The sequence below is a fragment of the Canis lupus genome, chromosome 36 (genome assembly GCF_003254725.2).
Source record: "Canis lupus dingo isolate Sandy chromosome 36, ASM325472v2, whole genome shotgun sequence".
NCBI lineage: Eukaryota > Metazoa > Chordata > Mammalia > Carnivora > Canidae > Canis > Canis lupus.
The window spans coordinates 3,829,726-3,845,222 of NC_064278.1; the positions used below are offsets into that span (position 1 = coordinate 3,829,726).

The following is a 15,497-nucleotide window of genomic DNA, read 5'->3' on the forward strand; positions in this document are numbered from 1 at the left end:
CTTAGAACAAGAAATGATCAATAAACCGATAAATGATTTATTCAGTGCTTTAAGACTGGGATCTTGAACTTGAAGCTACAAAGAAGCTGATGTGGTGTGGCTTTCTCAAAGTAAGTTAGTTGAGCAATGGAAGGAGAAAAAAATGAACTCATTTGCTTAGATATCATTCCATTTTAAAGTAACTCTTTTATCCATTCATCTTTCGATGGACACCGAGGCTCCCTCCACAGTTTGGCTATTGTGGACATTGCTGCTAGAAACATCGGGGTGCAGGTGTCCCGGCGTTTCATTGCATCTGTATCTTTGGGGTAAATCCCCAGCAGTGCAACTGCTGGGTCGTAGGGAAGATCTATTTTTAACTCTTTGAGGAACTTCCACACAGTTTTCCAGAGTGGCTGCAATGGAATATTAGCCATTAGAAACGATAAATACCCACCATTTGCTTTGACGTGGATGGAACTGGAGGGTATGATGCTGAGTGAAATAAATCAATCGGAGAAGGACAAACATTACACGGTCTCATTCATTTGGGGAATATAAAAATTAATGAAAGGGAATAAAGAGAAAGGAGAGAAAAATGAGTGAAAATATCAGTGAGGGTGACAAAACATGAGAGACTCCTAACTCTGGGAAACAAACAAGGGGTGGTGGAAGGGGTGGTGGGCAGGGGGTTGGGGTGACTGGGTGATGGGCACTGAGGGGAGCACTTGGCGGGATGAGCACTGGGTGTTATTCTGTATGTTGGTAAGTTGAACACCAATAAAAAATTTATTATAAATTAAAAAAAATAAAGTTTTAGGAATGTTATTGATAGGTGTATACTTGGCAAGATATTGAAGGGTTGTTTGCTGATAACCATTAGAATTTAAAATTCCATTTCTAAAAATAATGACTTATACAAGTATATAAAAATATACAGATGTGTTCTAAACTTTGTAATTGTAAAACATGAATAGCCTAACTGTCCATTAATAGAAAATCTCTTAAGTAGACTATAGTGGCATCATCAGCTGTTTGAAAAGATAAGATATCCATATTACATTATGCTGTGATAAAGGAGGTTGCATAACAGTTTTTATAATTTTACATAGTGCTTACTTATGCACTGAAAAGTCCAGAATGATATGACAAACTACTAACAGTGAATATATCAAGAGAATAGGATTGGAGAAGGAAGCAAGATTTTCACTTTCTAGTTTATATACTTCTATACCCTTTAGGTTTTATTTTTAATTTTCTACTACAAAGATTAATGTAAAAGTCTTTTACCCTATTTGTGTGTGGACATAGGTTTTCATCTCTTTTGGGAAAATCCATAAGAGTGAAATCGATTGGTTGATACAATCCCATCAGCAATAATTAAGTTTGATGGCATTTGATGTTATTGTTAATGGTATTTTTTTATTTCTATTTCTAGCTGTTTCCTGCTGCTATGTAGAAGTACAACTGATTATTGTAAATTGATCTTGGTAAATTTGTTTTAGTTGCTGTGTAGTCACATTTCTTGGAATTTCCTATCTACATTTATTTCTAGACAACACATGATCATGTAGTTTTTTTAAGGCAAACATTTTAAAATGCATTATGTTAACTAGAATTTAAATAAAAAGTTACAGGATAATATTGGTTTCAGGTGTACAACACAGTAATTCAACGTTTCCATACAACACCCAGTGCTCACGACAAGTACACCCCTTAATCCCCTTCACCTATTTCATTCATCCCTCACCCACCTCCCCCCTGGTAACCATCAGTGTGTTCTCTGTGGTCAAGAGTTGGCTTCTTGGTTTGCCTTACTTTTTCCCCTTTTGCCCATTTGTTTTGTTTCTTAAATTCCACATATACATGAAATCGTATATTGTTTGTCTGACTCTGACCTGACTTATTCTGCTTAGCATAATATTCCCTACCTCCCACCGTGTCCTTACAAATGATAAGACTTCATTCTTTTTATGGTTGAGTAATATTCCATTGGATATACGTACCACGTGTTCTTTTTTTTTTTTTTTTTTTTTAGGATTTTATTTATTTATTCATGAGAGAGAGGCAGAGACACAGGCAGAGGGAGAAGCAGGCTCCATGCAGGGAGCCCGACATGGGACTCCATACCCTGGGCTGAAGGCGGCGCTAAACCGCTAGGCCACCCGGGCTGCCCTGTACCACATGTTCTTTATCCACTCATCAGTCAGTGGACACTTGGGCTGTCTCCATAGATTTACTGCTGTAGACAACACTGCTATAAATATCAGGGAACATGCATCCCTTTGAATTAGCATCTTTGTATTCTTTGGTATATACCTAGCAGTGCAATTGCTGGATTGCAGGTAGCTCTATTTTTAACTTTTTGAAGAACCTCCATACTGTTCTTCAGAGTGGCTGCACCAGTTTGCATTCCCACTAACAGTGCAAGAGGGCTCCCCTTATTCCACATCCTTGCCAACACTTGTTTCTTGTGGTGCTGATTTTAGCCATTTTTGACAGGCATGAGGGGATATCTCGCTGTAGTTTTGATTTGTTTTCCCTTGATGAGTGATGTTGAGCAACTTTTCATGTGTCTGTTGGCCTCCTTTTTGTCTTCGTTGGGAAAACGCCTATTGTGCGCATTTTTAATTGGATTATTCCTTTTGGGGATGTTGAGTTTTTAGAAGTTCTTTATATATTTTGGATACCAACCCTTTATTGGACAGATCTTTGCAAATCTCCCCCCATTCCTTAGGTTGCCTTTTAGTTTTGTTGCTTCCTTCACTGTGCAGAAGCTTTTTATTTTGATGAAGTACCAACAGTTTATTCTTGCTTTTGTTTCCCTTGCCTCAGGAGACCTCTCTAGAAAGAAGCTGCTATGGTTGATATCCAAAAGGTTACTGCCTATGTTCTCCTCTAGAATTTTTATGGTTTCAGGTCTCAGATTTAATTTAAGTCTATTTTTAATCTATCTTTGTATTTGGTGTAAGAAAATGGTACATTTTTCTTTTGCATGTTACTGTCCAGTTTTCCCAATATCATTTGTTGAAGAGACTGTCTTTTCCCATTGAATATTCTTTCCTGTTTTGTCAAAGATTAATTGACTATATAGTTGTAGGTACACTTCTGGGTTTTCTATTCTGTTCCACTGATCTGTGTGTCTATTTTTGGGCCTGTACCATACTGTTCTGATCACTACAACTTGGTAATATAACTTACGGTCTGGAATTGTGATGCCTCCAGCTCTGCTTTCCTTTTTCAAGGTTACTTTGATTATTTGCAGTCTCTTGTGGTTCCATACAAATCTTAGGATTGTTTGTTCTAGCTCTGTGAAAAATGCTGTTGCAATTTTGATAAGGGTTGCATTAAATATGATTGTGTAGTTTTATTACTTCCAATCTTTACTTTTTAATTTTTCTTGCATTGAGACCTGGCTGGGATCTTTTATATAGTGTTAAAAGGGATAAAAGGTATGTATGCTCTTGTCTTGTTCAGAATCTTCTTTTTTCTTCTTGTTCAGAATCTTAAGGGAAAAGCAACTTAGTATTTCGCCATCAAGCTGTAGATTCTTTATAGATCCCATGTGTTAGATTGAGAAAATCCCCTGCTACTACTAGTTTACCGAGGGCTTTTATCACAAACGTGTATTAAATTTGTCAAGCACTTTTTCTATTTCTCCTAAAATGATCATGTATATACTTCTTTTACCCATTTAATATGATGAAATACATAGGGGTTTTTTGAAGTACAGTTGACACAAAATTCTATAGTTTCAGGTGTACGACACTTATTTGACATTTATATACAACACAAAATGATCACCACAGTGAGTCTAGTTACCATCTGTTACAGTATTATTGACTACATTCTCTGTGTTCTGCTGTATATCCCTGTGACTTACTTATTTTATAACTGGAAGTTTTTACCTCTTATCTCCTTCACCTATTGCTAAGGCTCCACCCTCCTTCACCCTGGCAACCACTAATATCTTTTCTGTATTTGAGTCTTTGTTTCATTTTTTTCTCAAATGAGATTCTACATAAGGTGAAATCATCCAGTATTTGCCTTTCCCAGTCTGATTTATTTCACATAGCATAATACCCTATAGGTACATCCATGTTATTACAAATGGCAAGATTTCTGTTTTTTTTTTCCTATGGCTGAGCAATATTCCATTGTGTGTATATATACCACCTATTCTATAATGTTATGCCCATCAAAGGACATAGATCGTTTCCATATCTTGGCTATTATAAATATCATTGCAATAAACATAGGGGCTCCTATATCTTTCCAAATTAATATTGTCAGTTTCTTTAGGAAAATATCCAGAAGTGAATTATTGGATCATATGGTAGTTATGTTTTTAGGTTTTTTAGGAACCTCTATACTGTTTTCCATGAGGGTTCCCTTTTCTACACATCCTTACCAATACTTGTTAGTTCTTGTCCTTTTGATACTAGCCATTCTGACAGGTGTGGCGATATCTCGTGATTTTGATTTGTGTTTTCTTAAAGATTAGTGATGCTGAACATCTTTTGATGGGTCCATTGTCCATCTGTATGTCTTCTTTGGAAAAATATCTTTTCAGGTTCTCTGCACATTTTTAATCAGATTGTGTGGGGTTGTTTCATTTTTTTGTTTTGTGTATATAAAGTTGTAGAAATTCTTTACATATTTTATGTAATATGTTAATATAACCCCTTATTGGGATATATCCTTTGCAAATCTCTTCCCCAATTCAGTAGGTTGCCTTCTCATTTGGTTGATGGTTTCCTTCAATGTACAAAAGTTTTTAATTTGGGTGTAGTCCCATAAGTTTGTTTTCACTTTAGTTTTCCTTGTTTGAGGGGACCTATCTAGAAAAATGTTGCCAAAGTTGAAGTCCAAGGAATTACTACTTAGGTTTTCTTCTAGTAGTAGTAGTATTTCAGATGTCACATTTAGGTCCTTAATTCATTTTAAGTTTATTTTTGCATATGATGTGGGGGAGTGATCCAGTTTCATTCATTTGCATGTAACTGTCCATTTTCCCAGCACCACTTACTGAACAGAAGATCTTTTCCCCATTGTATATTCTTGCCTCTTTTTGTTGTAGATTAGTGACCACATTAGTAACTGTGGGTTTACTTCTGGGTACCTTGTTGTGTTCCATTGACCTCTGTCTTCTTGTGTCAGCAGCATACGGTTTTATTATAGCTTTGTAATTTATCTTGAAATCTGGGATTGTGATACCTATAGTTTTGTTCTTAAGATTGCTTTGAGTATTTGAGATCTTCTGTGGTTCCATACAAATCAGGATTATTCTAGTCCTGTGGGCAGTAGGGAGCAGTGGGTGGGAGGGGGGAAGCTGTTGGTACTTTGATAAGGATTGCGTTGAATTTGTAGATTGCTTTGGGTAATATGGGCATTTTAACAATATTCTTCTAATCCATGAGCATTGTACATTTTACCATTTATGTCATACCAAATTTTTTTTCATCAGTTTCAAAGTTTTTATTTTATTTTATTTTTTTATTTATTTTATTTTATTTTATTTTATTTTATTTTTTATTTATTTATTTATTTATTTATTTATTTATTTATTTATTTATTTTGATGGGACAGACCAGAGAAGCCCCATATAACTACTGGCGGCTTCTGTAATTAAAAACTTTACTGAAGTAAGGTAGATTCACACGCAGTTATAAGAAGTAACACAGAGATCCTTTGTAAACTTCGCCCAATTTCTCCCAAAGATAACATTCGTGTAACTACAGTAGTGTCACCACCGGGACGTGGATGCTGACCGTCCACTCACCTCCTTCAGACTTGCCGCGTTTCCTGTGCTTATTTGTGTCTGCGTCACTGTGTGTGTCCTAAGTTTTACAAAACGTTTTCATCTGTGTAAGTTTTGGGTCCACCACCTCCACCACCACCACCACCACCACCCTCAAGACACCCAACTGCCCAACACCACGTGGATTCCTCATGCTGGTCTTTTGTAAGTGCACCACCTTACTCTCATTCCTGCAAACTTACCCCCACTGCTAACCCTGCAGCTATTACTTAACGAGGCCTCGGTCTCCAAAACGTCATTTCAAAATGTGTCAATGGAGTCATGCCTTCTCAGAAGTCATTTTCTCAGAGTGCGATTCCTTGTTCTTTTCCATGTCAGTGCGGGCTGCACTCCGTGGTGTGCACCGGTCCGTTTACCGCTCACCCTTTGAAGGACATCCTGCCTGATTACTCCAGTGTCTGGCTGTTATAATACAGCTGCCACAAACGCCCATGTACAGGTTTTTGTGGGGACACAAGTTCTCAGGGAAGAAGTCAGAGGTGACACAACAATGCTGCTTGAGATCTAGGTCAAGCTGTACATGCCGCCAGATGCTGCGCGCACGCACGAGGCGTGTGGGTTCCTGTGAGGTTTCCATCACTTGCTTTACATTGCTAGCCAGTGTGGACGTGTCGGGTATTACACACGATCTCACGTGGAGACTGGAGAGATTATGATTTGGGCGATGGTGTTTTACAAGCATACACTACATAAATGTGAATCATGTTAGTACCGTCTCACAAGTCATGTGATCTCAGGATAGAGCAAGTATCTCCCATTCATCCAGAAATATCCACTTTTTCTTATGAACCAATATTGAGTTTTCTCTCACTTGGTTTCACTGTTGTAGTGATCATATAAGCCGTCAGACTGGAGCTGGACAGAAGCATGAATTGCAGGATATTTATAAATGAAGCTCATCTGGAAGTGAACTCCCTGAATTTTTAGGGTATGTGTCTTTTACCTCAAGTTTATTCCTAGGTATTATATTCTCTTTTGGTGCAATTGTAGATGAATCGTTTTATTTCTTTCTGCCACTTCATTATTAGCATATAGAAATGCAGCAAGTTTCTGTATTTATATCCTATAACTTTACTGAATTCATTTGTTCTCAATTTTTTGGTGGAGTTTTTAAGGTTTCCTATATGTATCATCTGCAAGTAGTGACAGTATTACTTACCAATTTGGACGTCTTTTAGTTCTTGTCTGAACACTGTGGCTAGGGCTTCTAGGACTATGTTGAATAAGATTGGCAAGAGTAGATATCCCTATCTTGTTCCTGATCTTAGAAAAGTTTTCAGTTTTTCACCATTGAGTAAAAATACAGCCATTATATGTTGAGGCATGTTCCTTCTAAACCCACTTTGAGAGGGTTTTTTTTTTTTCTGCCATCTACTTCTTACCTACCATTTGGATGACTCATTTTTCTATTTCTTTTCACTAAGGGTAGGACTTCTAGTACTATATAGAATAAAAGCTAGAGAGAGTGGGCATCCTTGTTGCTGTATAGCTGATAAATATATTTTGGTCATCTAAATGATACATTTGGTTGTCATCCACATGTTCTGAAAATATTTGAGTCATGAAGGTGAGGTGGGTGTCTTGATAGTAATGAAGGTGGCTTTTGGACCCCATTCAAAGGCAGAGGCTTGTTTCCAGGAGGAATAATAATGTGAATATAAGGTTAGAACTTTCAGTCCTCCCCTTCCCCCCCACCTCCAGGGAAGGGTGAAGAGCTGGTGTTTAAATCAACCAATAGCCATTGACGAAGTCAATCATGACAACACAATGAAACCTCCATAAGAACCCAAAAGGACTGGGTTCAGTGAGCTTCTGGTTTGGGGAACATGAAGTAAAAGAGTGAAGAGTAGATCCAACTCTTGGGGAGTTGATTCATTTGATGTATAAGGAAATGCAACCTAATAAGAAAAAGACAAAATATTCTTCCCCATGATTATCTGTAACAGCTAACCTAAAAAGTAAGTGTGCTGGATCAGACCTTGATGAGACCAAGCTCAGATTTCAGGGAGTCTGAGCTTAGGCCATTAGCATCAAATCCCCCTAAAAATGAAAAATCGTACAGGGACAACCGAAAGTACACCAAGGCCTTTTGTCAACAAGACACTTGATGTGGAAGAAGGGCAAAACCAAGAAACTATTGAAAGCAGAGGGTTTAGTGTGAAGGAGTGGTTTCATTTTGTCAGTTAATATCACAGGCTTCCTGAGAAACCTTTATTGAAATGAATTATGAGCACAACCAGTTTGGGGGCTGTGTCTTTGTTTTAAATGCTGCAAAGTACAAGAACATATTTGATGATATGGTTGATAGGTTGATACAGGACCTACATCTCATGAAGGAGCAGTCCCAGATGACTGTATGTTTTATGGACACATAGGAAGTTGTTCTGGAGGGAACAGCCAGCCTGTTGGGCTAGACAAAAGCCATGATTAAATATTTTTATCCTAAGAGGGGCTGTCCAACATGCCCAGTAAATACCAAATGGAATACCCCAGATGAAGCAGCTATGTTCCATATGCTAACCATGTAGGATTGGCTTTATAATGAAGGGGTATTTATCTGTTAGATATGCCAATGAACCAGGTTATGGCAAATGGTGTGATTAAGGAGACCCATGTTGCAGTAGCATACCATGTAACTTTCCTGCTACGAAATTGAAAACGGTTTGAGTAGTATCACATTTGCTATCTCTGCTTCCCTGTATGATTTTTTACTGATATCATAAACCTATAAACATTACAGTAAGAAAATTGGGGGTGGGGATGGACAAAGGGGGACAGTCAAAGGACTGAAGCTAGCAAAGTGAAAGTCTTCAGATTGTTATTGAAAAATAGGGATGAGTAAAGCAGGCATTGATGGAACACTAATAGAGATTGAATAGACCAGTGGGACCTCTGTTGCCCCAACATTAGAGGGCCCCAAAAAAGTCTGTTCTATTAATCACTGTTTGGAGGAATTGAAAAAGCCAGAAGGCAAAGATGACAATGAGCTACCTCACCAGCAACCTCTTGGGGCAGTGTTTGGGCAGGCTAATCAAGTAAAGGTCAACAAAAGGGCCAGAGTCCCTTGGCTCAACCCCTCACTGGGAACCCAAAGTCTTTTGCAAATGAGTAGGTAAAATGGCCAAGGGTTGGGAGGTAGAAGGTGATATGGGGGTAGGGGAATGAAGAGGAAGAAAAGATTCCCGGAGTCTTTGATATGGGATTTCCATGGACCATTGTACTAAAATCCATTGGCAAGGTTCTGACATGGTCTACAATTAGATTAAGATAAATATAATGGTTGCTAAGGATTATGAAGTTGGAGTGTTTAAGCAAATATTACATAAAGATGTATCTCTCCCACCTGAATGGTTAATTGGCAAAAGTACTCTGGCCAGCAAACACTTCCCCTACATAGTATTTGTAAAACCAAGTCTTGTAGTGACGTTCTAATTGAGGCTACAGTTAGGAATGTAAGAGTTGATGGAATTATGTTAAAAGCTTATAGAAGAATTATGTTTTTAAAAGGCTCTGTATGAAATGGTTGTATCTCTTATCAGATTGTATTATGGGGATGGACATTGTATTTCCCTGGGAAACCTTTCTCCTACCTAGTACTGTAAAACAGGAGGCATGTAAATCTACCCTTCAAGCAATATTAATTGAACATATTAATGGGAACCAATAGGACTGCCTGAGCCCACAGAGTGTAGAGTAGAAGCTGGAGCACTGAAGGGACAAATTTTCTACATAATAGCCCTGTGTGGAACCTAGTCTGGCGCCAGGCCTGTAAGTGCTTTTCAACAATGACTACTGGGACATCGGATGAGAGAAGTGCCCTTTGAGGGGCATTACTGCCTTGGTATTGAATATCATCAACTGAAGCTACCACTATTACTTAAAGACATGAGATACGGGTACTCTGTGTTTCAGGACCAATGCCTAAAATGGTGTTGGAGGGTGCCTGGGTGGCTCAATTGCTTAAGCATCTGCGCTTGGCTCTGGTCATGATCCCAGGATCCTGAGATTGAGCCTCCGTCGGGCTCTCTGCTCAGTGGGGATCTGCTTCTCCCTCTCCCTCTGCCTGCCACCCTACTGACTTGGATGCTCTCTCTCGGTCAAATAAAAAAAAACTAAAAAATAAATTAAAAAAATAAATGGCGCTGGAGGAACACCCTAATACGGACAGCAGTGCCCAGAAGAGTTCCATAATATAGAAATGGCTTATACAAAATCATGCTGCCTGGAAAATGAAAGGAGGGGATACCCCAAAGCAGAGAGCTTCTTTTCCTTTAGGACCAATTTTGGAGCCCCCCGAGAAGCTGCCAGAACTAACTGCCACATGAACAGCACCCTATGAACAGCTCTCCACTGAACAACAAAGAGCTGCTTGGCTTATGGATGGTAGTTTCAAGGTGAATGGACAACATTCTATTTGGAAGGCTACCACTGTCATTGAAGAAGGTAAAAACAAGCTTGGTGGGCCAAACCACATGCTGTTTTAAAAAGTTACTGGAGAACTGAACTGTGGTAAAAGCCCCTATGCTTGAGTTTTTACTGGCTTATGGGATGTGGCCAATGGCTTGGCCATATGTCAGGTGGATGTGCAATGGAAAACTGGGCTATTAAAAGGATTCCCTTGTGGGGCATGGCCCTAAGGAAAACATTCCAGGAATCTAAGGAGCATATAAAGAATATGCTGATGCCCATCAGAAGAAACCCTTCCAGGTTTGGAAGGTGAGTAGAACAAATAAGTAGATGTTCCTGGGGGCCCTCTCGAGATGGCCATCTGGGTCCATGAAATGAGTGGACATGGGGATGCTACAGCATTGCAGAAATGGGCTGAATGTGGGCATAGTCCTCTTGAACCCTCTGAGGCATAAAATGCCAATAAGAATGTTCTCTGTCTCATTTGTTGGCAGATAGGTTGCACATGGCCATGGGGCAGATTCCCTTGCGGAAAGGCCCTGCACATAGCTGGTGAGTCAAATGGAGGCTGGCAGCCTTCACCGGGCTACAGGAGTCCTGACAGGAGTAGACCCTGACTCTAGACCGGGCTTTGCTTTCTCCATGGTAGATGCAAATACTGAGGGTTTGAAAGCACCAGAACGATAGGTGATGGTCTGCTGTCCAATCGGTACAGTTATTTCTTCAGACCATGGGATTCCCTTCCTAGCCCATGATGTCCAACAACGGGAAGAGAGCTGGTCTCCTCCGAGTCCTGTTTGATAGAGAAATGGATACGGCAATTAAAATACTGGCCTTCTACGATGTGTGGGTGATGCGGGGGAGAAGAAGGGCTGAAGGTTTACATGCGTTCGTGACATGTGAGCACGCTGCACAGGAACATGAGTGGGCTCACAGGGGTGGCCCCCTGGATAATTTCTTTCTTTTTTTGGGGGGGGGGCAGATCTGCAGGTGCTGGTATTCTTCTTTCCCCCACGTCACCTCGCCTTCTTTTCCCCTACCTACCTGATGCAGTGGTCATGAGACCAGGACTGCAACTACATGGACCATAAACAGGCATGATTCCTAAGCAAGAAACTGCAACAACACTTTTAACTTTTTTTGTCAGAATTCCTAAGGGCCTGAGGGCAGGATGGGCCTTCGCCCCACCCGGCAAAATTGGGATTCACAGTGAATGCAGTTATATTGCCAGATAACCTGCTGGCTCTGTGCAGCCCCACTCTGCGGGATAGGAGTGGACTGAGGGGGCAGCACTTTCTAGACTAGGATTGCTCCTTGCAATCCACACCAGCGTGGTGGCCAACGTCCCTTCCAGAGATGGAAAATTTGGGATGTAAATTGAAAGAAAGAAAAATAGTAGCTGAGGGTGAGGGAATGAAAAGATGCGTTCCAATATTGCATTAACACCTGGGAGGAGACCTGAAGCATGAGAGGATCTTGTCTCTTAGACGGTTTCTCCCTTTCAGGCATCTGGTATAATCGAGCTATTACTGGGACCATTCCCGCTTTTGGAAACCAAAGAGATCAAATCTGAAGGGCCTTACCCTGGGTAACTTTTCATATGATACAGTGCTGGGCTAGATAGTTAATGGTGACTCTGTGAGATTTTAGTCACGGGCTAGTATCTTTTAATTTATGGCTGTATTCCTGTCTGTGTTTGAAAACCAGGGGTTGGACTGTGATGTAAAAAATTATAAGAAAATCATGTTTGGTTATTCCAATGACCAAAATAGATTTATCAGATTTATTGTTTTCATCCACATTTCCTAAAAACCCTTCAGATCCATTTAGGTGATGGGTGTCTTAATAATAATGAAGGTAGCTTTTGGACCCCACTTAGGGTAGGAGTTGGTTGCCAGGAGAACCAACCACAGAATTAGAGGACTGGGACTTTCAGCCCTACTCTTGACCTCCAGGAGAGGGAGAAAGGCTGGAGGCTGACTCAGTCAAGGAGTGTTGGATGATGAAGTCTCCATAAAAACCCAAAAGCTCAGAGAGCTTTCCGAGTTGGTGAATACATTGGAGGTATGAGGAGAGTAAGAGAAATGGCAAAGGCATGGAAGTTTTGTGCCCTTTCCTCATAATTTGCCCTATGCATTTCTTCATCTGGCCAGTGATTCATATACTTTATCACATCCTTTAGTAAACATAAGTGTTTCCTCGAGTTCTTTGAGCCACTATAATAAATTAAAAGAACCTAAGTTGGAAGTCTTGAGAACCTCTGATCTAACCAGTTGGTCAGAAGCATAGGCTACAACTTGGAGCCTGTGACTGATGCCTAAAGTAGGGGATGGGACACAGCCAGGTCGCACCGAAGCCTTATCTTGTGGAATCTGATGTGGTTTGGGGGTAAATAGTGTCAGAATTTGGTTGACATTCTCAGACACTTTGCTGGTGTCTGAGAATTGCTTGGTGTTGTGGGTGAGGGCACCCCCACCCCACGCTGAATTGGGTCTGGTATTTCTAAAAGAGATGGTATCAGAACATTTTCCCATTCCTGATCTTAGAGGAAAGCTTTCAGGTTTTCACCTTTGAGTAAAATGTTGGCTGTGAGCTTCTAAAACGCTATTATGTTGAGTTATATTCCCTCTATATCTACTTTGTTGAATGTGTTTATCATTAATGGATTTTGAATTTTTCCAATGCTTTCTCTGCATCTATTGAGATGATCATATCATTTCTCTTTTATTTTGCTAATGTAGTATACCACAAGGATTAATTGTAGTTATAAAATCATCCTTACACCCATGGAATAAATCCCATGTTATGGTAGTTTATATACCTTTTGATATACTATTGACTCTTCCTTACTCATGCTTTACAGATTTTTTTAATCTATCTTTATCAAGGATACTGGCATATAATTTTCTTTTTGGAATGTTTTTGTCTGTTTTAGTGTCAGGATAATGTTGGCCTCATAGAGTCAGAATTAAAGTGTTTATTCCTTGCAAGTTTTTGGAATAGTTTGAAAATAATAGGTATTAATTTTTCCTTAAATGTTTGGCATAATTCACCAGTGAAGCTACCTCATTCTGGACTTTAGTATGGGAAGATTTTTATTATTGAGTCAATTTCACTAGTAATGAGTCTGTTCAGATTTCCTTTTTTTTTTTTTTTTTTCCCTGATCCACTCCTGGAAGACTGTGTGTTTCTAGGAATATTTCTATTTCTCGTAGGCTGTCCAATGTGTTGGTATATAATTGTTCATAGTAGTCTCCTATAATCCTTTGTATTTCTCTGGTGTTGGCTATAATTTCTTTAATTTATGATTTTTGAGTCCTCTTTTTCTTGATGAGCCCGGTAAAGGCTTATGCATTTCCTTTCTCTCTTCAAGGAACCAACCCTTAGTGTCATTGATCTTTTCCATTGTTTTTAGTCTCTTTTTCATTTATTTCCACTCTGATCTTTATTTCAGTGGAAAACCACTGAAATGTTTTAAGTTTGTCCCAGTGACTGCTTAGTTGCATGTTGTTTAGCCTGAATGTGTATTTCGATCCTAGTTTTTTTTCTCATAATTGATTTCTAGTGTCATACTGTTGTCATTAGAAAACAATGCTTAATATGCTTTCAGTTTTCTTAAATTTAAATTGTTCTGTGGCCTATTAAGCGATTCATCCTGAAGAATGTTCCATGTACACTTAAATTACATATATTCTGCTGTTTTGGATGGAATGTTCTATAAATATCTGCCAAGTTTGTCCAATCTAATGTTTAAGGCCTACTGATCCCCGCCCCCCCGCCCCCACCGCCTGGATGTCTATCCATTGATGTGAGCAGGGGATTCAAGTCCCCTTCTGTTGTATTTCAATTTCTCCTTTATGTTGGTTAACATTTGCCTTACATATTTATAAGGTGCTCCTTTGTTGGATACACATCATCTATAATTGCTATATCTTGTTGGATTAATCCCTTTATCATTATGTAATGCTCTTCATTGTCTCTTGTTATGGTCTTTGTTTTAACATCTATTTTTTTTTTCATATAAGTATTGCTACTTTGGCTTTCTTCTCGTTTCCATTCACATGGAATATTTTATCACAACCCTTTACTTTCAGTATGTATCTGCCTTTATGTCAAGAGTGAGTCTCTTGAAGGCAGCATATAGATGGGTCTTGGTTTTTTTATCCATCCAGTCACCCTATGTCTTTTGATTGGAGCATTTAGACCATTTACATTTAGGGTAATTGACAGGTATTGCCTATCAATTGCCATTTTGTTAATTGCTTTCTGGTTGTTTTTTATAGTTCTCCCCTGTTCCTTTCTTCTCTTTGCTCTCTTCCCTTATGATTCCATAACTTTCTTTGTGTCATATTTGGAATCCTTTTTCCTTTTGCATATCTATTATAGGTTTTGGTTTGTGGTTATACATAACACCCTAGGTTTGTAGCACTCTTCTAAGTTGATGGTCACTTAAATTTAACACCTTCTAAGAGCACTGTCTTATTTCACACATAGGCACACCACGCATCCACATTTGTGTATTTGATGTCCTATTTTGCATCTTTTTTTTTTTTTGGTGTCTGTATCCCTTAACTAATTATTGTAGACATAATTGATTTTACTACTTTTACCTTTTAACTTTTATACTAGCTGTATAAGTGGCTTCAGTATGTTTTCTTTTGCCAGTGAAATTTTCCTTTTAACACTTTGCATGCCAGAGAGATGGCATGATATATTCAAAATTTCTGCTGAAAAATAAGCTGTTAGCCTTATGGGTGTTCTGTTGTATCTGTCTAGTTGCCTTTCCCCTCCTGGTTTTAAAATTCTCATTTTTAACCTTTTATATTTTGATTATGTATCTTAGTATACACTTATTTGGGTTCCTCTTATTTGGGCCTCTCTGTGACTCCTGGACCTAGATGTCTATTTTCTTCTCCCTGTGAGGGAAGTTTACCTGTTTCTTCAAATATATTTTCTCCCCCTTCACTCTTTTCGTTCTGGGACCCCTATAATGTAGATGTTAGTATATTTGTAGTCCCAGAGGTCCCTTAAAACTTCTTCATTTAAAAATTCTTCTTTTTGCGGATCCCTGGGTGGCTCAGCAGTTCAGCACCTGCCTTTGGCCCGGGGCGTGATCCTGGAGTCCCGAGATCAGGTCCCACGTAGGGCTTCCAGCGTGGAGCCTGCTTCTCCCCCTGCCTGTGTCTCTGCCTCTCTCTCTTTGTTTATCATGAATAAATAAATAAAATCTTTTTAAAAAATAAATAAAATAAATAAAAATTCTTCTTTGTTTTTGTTGTTTGACTTGGGT

The 15,497-nt window shown here is 39.1% G+C and overlaps 1 long non-coding RNA gene across 1 annotated transcript in view; it reads left to right on the forward strand.

Annotated features, from left to right (window-relative positions):
* Positions 1-15,497, forward strand: part of LOC112674725 (uncharacterized) — a 116,436-nt gene that overhangs the window by 43,699 nt on the left and 57,240 nt on the right. The gene's annotated exons all lie outside the window — the stretch shown is intronic.